We start from the raw sequence: 9,481 nt of genomic DNA on the forward strand, positions 1-9,481 counted from the left end.
TACCGGCTGCAACCGTTCAGCCTCAAGGTTCCGCTAATTCCCTGGTTGCTAATGAGCTTCAGTCCCAGACCCTGAGGACGCGTCTAAACTTCGGGAGGAATTTTAGTTTGTGCCCTTTGGCAGTCAGGGGAAAGATCTTGGTCATTCTGTGTACTGGGATGCGTTTGTAAGTATGTTTTCATTACAATGAATCAGCACCTGACCCAGAAAAACACTATGGACACTGAAGCAAGACTACAGAGAAAATATTGAAATATTTAAATTTGGGTTGAAAAATCTGCTTGGTTTTCTCATCTGTGCAGTGAAGGGCTTAGGCTGGGTGATCTCTAGATTCTCGTCCATAGCTGGAAGTTGTAGGATTTTACTCTGCCATCATTCCGCTGCTGTGTTGGTTTCAACATCCGCATAGGTATACTTAATTTTTCTGCATAATTCTTTAGGATAATGGAGTTGCGGGGTGTGGGGGAGGGATTTTATGAAGCCCTTCTGACTTCACAGGATGGCTAAAATGTGTTCAGGGTTCTGCTCCAATCTTTCTCACAGAAGTTGTTTTCCAATCTAACACTTGAGGGAGAATTACTGATATCAGTCTTAACAGCATCTCTTTGAGTAGCAACACAATCCAATCCGATCTCCATATGTGCTTTCTCCAGCCATTTTCTCCTAAGATGTGGTATTCTCACATGGTTCAGGATCTTGGCTGCTTACAGGCAAAGACAGGGAGATTGATTATATGGTTCCTTGAAATCTAATCCAGTCAGAGGAGCTGCCAAATCTAAATCATTTGTGAACATTTTGGGGGTTTAGAGGCTAGTTTTGGATAGGGCTTTTCCATAAACGCCCCTATCCTTCCCCTTTGATTCTCCACGAAGTTGATGGTCTCCCTATTTCATGTGTTCCAAGAAAACTTGACCAAAGTATGTAACAAGAGTACCATGTCTAATATGTGACAAATGAGGCTTGATACCTGTTGAGAATTAGGGATTTCTGGGTCAACAAGTATGTTAAGTAGTGATAGCTTTGAGGAGGCACTATATTAGTTTCTTGTGGCTGCTTTCACACATTTCCACAAACTTGGTGGCTTAAAACAACAGAAATTCATTACCTCACAGTTCTGGAAGTCACAAGTCCAAAATCAATATTATTTGGCTGAAATTGAGGTATTTTCAGGGACGTAGTCTCTCTGGCTGCTTTAGGGGAGAATCCATTTCTTGTATTTTCCAGCTTCTGGTGTCTATTGGCATTCCTTGGCTTGTAGCCACATCACTCCAGTCTTCAAGGCCAGCATCTTCAAATGTCTCTCTGTTCTATCTTCATTTCACCTTTTCTTTGTTTATGTAAGATCTCCTACTACCTCCCTCTACTATATGTGATCACATTCAGGGCCAATCTGGATAATCCAGGATAATATCCCAATTTCAAGATCTTTAATTTAGTTATATGTGCAATTAAAAATTTAAATTTATTTAACCATATAAAGTAGCATTGTTCCATTTTATTTGCTTATTTTACCATAGAAAGTAACAGTCACAGGTTCCAGGGATTAGCATGTGGCTGTCTTTTATTTGGGAAGGTAGGTGCTTTTTGCAGCCTACCAGACGTACCATGGAATCCATCCTTGTCACATGTTCATGAATTCTAAAAATCCCCAGGCATGTGGTTCTGCAGGACACCTCCAGCTGTACCAATGGACTTTAATTAAACAAGCTCTCTCCAAATCTAAGGCATTGTCTGTGAAATCTTAAGGCCTTAAGGAGGCCTTGGTCCTCTCTGAGTCATGTACTACCCCCCTAACTGGTCTCCCTGCTTCCATCCCTTACACAGTAGTCTCATAAAATGGAACCTCATCTTGATAGAGTAATAAATTCCTGGATTGTTTTCCTGAAATAGTAAGCATTAAATGGCTTTTCAAAGGTTTTTACAATTTGGCTCAAACCTACCTCATGTCCAGTTATTCTTTGTAAAACATTGAAGTTACAGCTGGTCTCTGAATATGCAAACCTCTTGTAAGCCTCTATTCCCTTCTCTATTATGTTAGCACTATCTGGAAAGCCTTCTTTTTTTCCCTCTTTCTGGCAAGCCACCATTCATCCTTTAAGATTCAGGATCATTTGTCAAATCCAGTTTTCTGAAGCAGAGTAAGTCTGTCACGCCCTTCTCTGAACCCCCACACCACTTTGTACATCCTTCTACTGGAGGAAGGAAAAGAAAGGAATGCTTGCTGAATGCCTACCGTGGGCCAGGCCATATGCTAAATGCTTGAAAACATTGAACTTTGTCTGAGCCCTGGGCTCGAAAAAAGGAGCCACAGTTGAGAAACTCCCTCACCCTTTTGTGTTAAAAAAAAACAAAAACAAAAACAAACAAACAAACAAACAAACAAAAACCAGCTAATTGTAAAAGGACCACATTGCACTGGCATATTTTGAGATGAGACCCTATCCATACTTCCTCATGACTCCTATAAGACTGGTGATGATTCCTTTGTTCACTTGCCGTTATAAAACTTTCATTTCTTTGAGCAGTCTCCCTATGGCTATAGCCTGAATTCTGTGAAATTGGTTTTGTTCTTAATAGTTTACAGATGAGAAAACCAAAGCTCAGCTGCATGGCATAAGATGGTACCAGTAAGAAGGAAAAATGTGATTCCCTCCCAAGTCTGTGTGTCTTCAGTCTAGGCTCTTTCCACACCTCTCAGACATGGGATGTGATTTACCTGTTTACAGGTCTGCTTCAGACCATGAAACCTTCAAAACCAGGTACGTCCAGGGCTCCAATTAATCTTAATCCTTGTTTGCTAAATGAATTCCTGAATAAACCGTGTAAATTCCCACTGAGATAGTGTTGAAGTGTTTCTAACTTTATTTTTAACCTAAGCCTCTTTTTGATAAGTAGGAAAAATAAATGTGAAAGGCTGAAATTTTGAGCCAAAGGAGAATTTACATTTTAAGTGTATAAGATAGTGCTTTATGCTAAGGAATGGGGCCCTCTGAGGAATTTCAGGCCTGATGAGGAGGGATGGTTGTGAAGTGGGGAGGGTAATATCCCTTCCAAAACCTCCAGCCTTCTAAAGCCCTCAATTGGCAGAATGTCCTCAGAGAAGTAGATGATCCACTTGAGACTGGAAGCTCTTCATTGTCCACTGTGTCACATTTAGTATTCTACCTCAAGATCTGGTGCTGGGAGGTGTTAGCAAGAAAACATCTCAGGTTAATTGCCTGCTTCTGTTGTAGGATTCTCTCTAGAATCATAATATCCTCTCAATGGAGGAGGCCCAAGGGGTCATCTTATCCAGTGCCCTGACAAAGTAGATTGCATCTCAGTCACATGGGAACCTATGCCTTCTTAAGGATTTATTTTAGACACTAACAATGCTCATGTAGGACGTTATTATTCGTGTCTAGCCTGCATGTTTGTGCTGCAGTAGCAATGTGCCTTCTTTCAGCTCTCTGCTGAAATGGCAGACAATATTATGGATTCAAAGCTCCCACTCAACCCTTAGTCTACCTGAAGAAGGCCTCTGTTTTAATGCTCAGATTATGTATTCTTTCCTAACAAAGCCAGACATTCCTCTATTATTAGCATAGAAGGTTAGATTGGAGCAGCGCACACTGGCTGAGAGAGGGTATTACCACCTTTAGGGGTCTATCATCATTTCTCTAAGGCTTTCTTTCAAACATTTCTGGATTCAGACCAATTGTGAGAAATACATTTTACTTCATGACTCATTTCACACATACATATATATAACTGAAATAAAGTTTCCACAAAAGAGTATTTAACCTTACTACATGCAATTCTAGTTTATTCAGTTTCATTTTATAGTTTATTTACTATCATGTAAGGGGTTCATGGACATATACTGCCAATACCTGAGAATCAAAACCTTCTATTCCCACACTTAGCCTGGACATTGAAAACTAAAACTACACCTTATTGTCTAAACAAATATGACTTTGCTATTCTGTTGTCTTCATTAGCTTGACTTTACTTTTCCAGGGCTCCCCTGCTCAGGCAAATGTTTTATTACAGGAGCATCCTAAAAAAATCCAACAACTAACTCTTCAGTTGAAAGCATCAACAGGGAGTTTAAAATCCCCTGAGTCTTTTAATCTCTCACTTCTAAATCCTTGTCTTGCTGTTTCCATCAATTCTGGACTGTTATGTTATGCTCATTACCTAATTCTAATCAACTCCTAGCATTAAAAGACCTACCTTGGGGCGCCTGGGTGGCTCAGTTGGTTGAGTATCCAATTTCAGCTCAGATCATGATCTCATGGCTCGTGAGTTTGAGCCCCGCGTCAGGCTCTATGCTGACAGCTCACAGCCTGGAGTTTGCTTTGGATTCTGTGTCTCCCTCTCTCTCTACCCACCCCCCAAACTCGTGCTCTGTCTCTCTCTCAAAAATAAATAAACATGAAAATAAAGACCTACCTTAAACCAAACTTCCAGTTCTCAAGTTCTAATTTTGCCTTCCCTCCCTCTGAGACATCTCTGCCAAAGCTTTGCATAGGTGGTGTTCTTCTTCACCCTAGTAAGGAATAAACTCAGTGTGGTCTTATCAACAGTCTGTGTTGGTAATATTTAGGAAGCCACCTTTTGGCATACTACATGATGCAAATACAACATGGGGTTTATTGGGGGAAAACTTACAACTAGGCTGAGAAGTGGATGAGCACACACAGTCTCCTGATTTCTCCTTGTTCCTTGGCATATGGCAGTCACAGAAGTGTGCATTAAGGCCAGCAAAGAGGGGCCTGCTTGGACAGTAGGCTATCTGTGCAACTATGAGCATTCCAGGCTAGCACAGGCTGTGCTTCCATCTTGGGAAAAGGAGCTAAGGTGACACCTAGTTTCTCTAAGTAACAGGAAATGTATCAGTGATCTCCCAGATCAGTAACAATGCTAAGGAGTATGCATGCCCAGGGCCAAGGTCTACATACTAAGGGCCCTAGGAAGAAGAGCCTTTCCTGCCAAGAACACTGACAGCAGCCAGAGGTCTTGTTTTTCCCCAGCTAGCTCAGTATAGCACATCCAGCTCTCAACTGAGCTACTGAAAAGGGGAAGAAATGAGGCTCCAGGATTATCCAGACTCATCTCATGTCAATTATCTGGAAGTGATTCCACAAATGACTACTGGGTTGCAACCTGCAGTTTAAAAACACTGTTCTAATATTTGGGTAAGTAATATGTTCATTATATTGATTTTGGCCATGATTTTATGAGTATATACATATACCAAACTTGTCAAATTTTATACTTTAATACAGTTTATTGTATGAAAATTACACCCCATTAAAGCTAATAAAAGGAGTAGATAACAGTAGAAGGTATATATGCAACAAGGTTGGTCATATGTTGATAATTGGTAAAGCTACTTTTGCCTGTGTTTGGAAATCTCCTGCATAATTTTTAAATGCATTTTACCACACAGATATGAAAACAAAACAAAACTTCAAAAACAAAGAACCTGTGCTAAGGATCCGAACCATATCTGTACAGTTCTTATAAGGAATGTGGAGAGTGAAAGTTGCTTCAAAGGACCTTCTGTTGACACAAATTTCTTTAGGACCTTCTGTTAACCTTTGTGAAAAAAATTCTAATATCCTAAGGGCATAGGAGAAATATGGAGACTAAGTGCAATTCATGTATTCAGTAATTCATCAAAGAAATATTAATTGAGCACCCATATGTAGCAGGCATTCTACTAGGGGATGCATCACTGGACAAAATTAAAGTCCTGGCCCTTATGGAGCCTACATTCTAGTGGAAGGAAAATGACAACTTATAAGAAAACAAGTACTGTGTAATATGATTTCAGATAATGATAAGAGCTATGGAAAAGAAAGTAGGTACAGGCTAAGACAAGGAGTCCAGGGAATACCTCTAAAGGATGGGTTAAGTCTAGAGTTGGTATTGAAATATTGGAAAGGGAGACAGGGGAAGGAATAAGAAAAGAGGATTAGATACTAGAAATCAAGACTATTTACTAGATATTGGAGGAAAAGTGCTAAAGATAAGGGAGCTATCACTCAAGTGAAAGGTGTCAAAGCCCCTCCCCTTAACCCCACTAATAGAAGGGCACAAATACAGGGAATCTGGGCTGGTGCTGTTAGAATAGTAACAACACAGTGGTTGCTGGTTGGTTACCTGTCTCTCACTTTTCATTTGTCCAGTGATCCAGCTGTGCCATATGTTGCTCAGCATTTGATTTTTTATTAGGTTGGAAAGCCAGAGCTTGGGATTGGGCATCAAGGAGCTGAGAATTGTTAAATCCTGATCCTTACTGACCAGGGTTGGGAGACTGCTTCACTTGGAGAAGTGTGACCCCACATGGATCCTCAATACTACTACCATGCCTTATTATCACCTTACCACCTCCCCACTTTGTGTTGTTTTAATTATATTCTTCCAAACAAGTTTACATTTACAGAATATATAAATTGTCGTTCTACATACATTTGACCATATAAATATTAGGGATATTTTTGAACTATATACATCTGACCATATAAATATTAGGGATATTTTGAACAGTCTTTTTTTGTGGGAATCCTCCTTCCCATTATTCTCATAATTCACGTTGATGCTATTATATATCTTTCCCTGCACATAACGAAATATTCTTATGCACATATTGTTTGTTTTCCAAAATGAGATCATATCATAAAGACTTTCCTGCATATTTCATTCAGCAATATCTCATTAAAGCCCCTTCAAGTCATCTGATACAGCTGAAATTGTTTCTTTTCAGGAACATACTGTAGTTTTTTCAACTGTTCCTTATTCTGAGCATTTGCTTTGTTGCCAACTTTTTGCCACTAAGAACTATGATGAAATAATATTTTTGTACAGATTTGCTGGAGAAGTATTGTTGCCATACATAACTCATAGGGTTATACTTGGTGGCCTTGCCAAGAAGGATAAACAGGCTCTTCAATTTTTTTAAACTCTTATTTGTACTGTTTGCCAATTTCTGTGGTTTAAACACTTTCATTCTAGGCAATGTCAAGCTACCAATGTGAAATCATTGAACACACTGTTGGGAAGAGATGCAGACAATTGGCTTCAGCCTATAAGAACCAGCTCCAGAACAGCACTTTGAGGACTAATAGAAAATATGGTATTATATTCCTATTTTTTATTTGTTAATTTATTTTCATGGGAGAAAGAGGAACACTTACTGGCAGGTCCACACTGCAAAACTCTGTAGGCACTATTCACATCTACATGAAGGATGGTATCCATAGTTTTACAAAGCATAACTGTTCTTGGTGACCCTACTTCCTAGTACCCCTAAAATAACATTAGCTTCCTTTTAAGGCTAGCATAAGGGTACAAGGCAGAAGAAGTTCTAAAGTTCAGCATGTAGCAGAATCACCTGGAATACTGGTTAAAACTAAAATTACTGGGCTTTACACTGAGTCTCTGACTCTGTAGGTCTGGAGTGGGGCCTGATATTTTGCATTTCTAAGTTCCCAAAATGGTGGTGACATTGTCGACTTAGGGACCACCTTTTAAGGACTGCTGATATAGAATAAACTAAATGTTTTCTCTGTGAGCAGGAAATACATGGCTGGGCCACTTAACTAGAATGCCTGCCTTAGGGAGTAAGGGCTCAGGGTAGAGTGGAGTCCTAAACTCTGATGCCTATTGGGGCTTGGCCGGCAACAGAAGTATGTGTAGTGGCTGGCTGGGGTGTAGAAAATGTTATGTTTAGGATAAATTTATTGGTTTTGAGGTTTAGGATCCTTATAAAGGACAAACTGACCAAAGTCAAGGACACTGATGGAGTAAGAGCTAGGCACTGAGGCTAGGAGATGGGGTCGAAAAGAGCAGCCCAGGACCACAGTGTAAAAGATATATTAAAAGAGGAAGAGGGACAGTCTCTATCCCTCTTTCTTTCTAATACTCCCTACTTTCACACTTTAATATCTGCTTCAGGATCCTCAAATTCCAGGGTATTAATAGAGACTGTTGGGTGAGAATTAAAGGTACAGAGGTGTGAGTAGGTGTATTGGCTTCCACTCAGCACTGGTGTGAAAGGGCTTGCTTAGCTTGCAAGCCTGATTCCAGAGAATGTAGTGTCATGAGCTCTGCACTAGATGGCAGGGTACCTTAGTGTTCCTGTTCCTTTTCCTCCCTCAAGACAGTGAGCCAGATCTTTCTCTGGACTTTATTTTGACTTATCTGTAAAATGAGAGCTTTGGGATAGATTACACTGATGAGAGATAGAAGCAGAAAAATGTTCACCTTTACCCCAGAAGGCTGACCTATAGCCTGCATAGTTTTGATAAGGATCAAATACATGCTAGTTGCTACATTCTTTTTTAAAAATCTTTTTTAATGTTTATTTATATTTGAGAGAAAGACAGTGTATGAATGGAGGAGGGGCAGAGAGACAGAGACAGAATCTGAAATAGGATCCAGGCTCCAAGCTGTCAGCACAGAGCCCGATGTGGGGCTGGAACTCACAAGCAATGAGATCATGACCTGAGTCGAAGTCAGATGTTTAACCGACTGAGCCACCCAGGTGCCCCAGCTAGTTGCTACATTCTTAAAGGGTCTCATGACTGCCTGTAAATCTCACCTATAGTTAATATCTAACTGAATGATAAGCACCAGAGAAATCTTGTGGAGGTAGTTTAATGAGTAGAAATTCGAAGAAAACATGATCTGATACTCCCTGCATGTCCCCTTCCCCTTGAGCACTAAGCATATAACCACCAGCTTCATACAGAAGAAGTGAAGCTCTTTCTGCCCACGGGTCCTGTCCCCATGCTACTTAAATAAACTTACTAATATGTATCATAAAACATCTCAAGAATTCTTTCCTGATTGATGCATTCAGTGATCACTCAACAACATCATCAGGCCACTTCTATGAGCTCTACATGGCAAGGTGTGGTTCCTCTTGGGGGCTGGGTTTGGAATTAAGGACTGGGGACATTTTTTGAGTACCAGGAGACTGGACTAATGGGCTTGCTGCCTCCCCATAACTGACTACTATCTTGGCAAGGATGGACTTTCCACTCTTCCCTCTCCACTACCACCCTAGTCCCAGCAGTCACTCACTTCCAGTCATCTCAGGGGCCCCAGCTAAGTACCAAACCCTCATTGCCATCATAACCTGTGCTTTGTGTGTGTGTGTGTGTGTTTGAGGGGTGTGGGATAGTCCATAGGGCATAATGCTAAAATGGATTAAGAAGCTAACAACCCAAGATTTGAACACTTACCTCCTTATCTTTAACATGGGCTATGTCTTATGCCAGAGTTGTAATACATGCAAATGAGTTGACAAAACATTTCTCAGGAGTATTGAAGTATTGTAAGCAAAGAGCTGAATCCTGAGTCAACCAGTCTGGGCTTGAATCCTATCTAGGCCACTTTTCAGCTCTTTGACCTTGAGCTATTTATCTCACTCAGCCTCAGAGTTTTCATTTGTAACATTTTTTTGGCTAATAATATCCACTAGACCAGG

The 9,481-nt window shown here is 40.4% G+C and overlaps 1 long non-coding RNA gene across 1 annotated transcript; it reads left to right on the plus strand.

The window, feature by feature from the left end:
• Positions 1-58: 58 nt before the first annotated feature.
• Positions 59-8,400, plus strand: LOC123594947. The gene is made up of 3 exons (XR_006710958.1): positions 59-166; positions 5,016-5,180; positions 7,003-8,400. It is a non-coding gene; the product is annotated as an uncharacterized LOC123594947 (long non-coding RNA).
• Positions 8,401-9,481: the final 1,081 nt, after the last annotated feature.

Source organism: Leopardus geoffroyi, chromosome X (assembly GCF_018350155.1).
Source record: "Leopardus geoffroyi isolate Oge1 chromosome X, O.geoffroyi_Oge1_pat1.0, whole genome shotgun sequence".
Taxonomy (NCBI): domain Eukaryota; kingdom Metazoa; phylum Chordata; class Mammalia; order Carnivora; family Felidae; genus Leopardus; species Leopardus geoffroyi.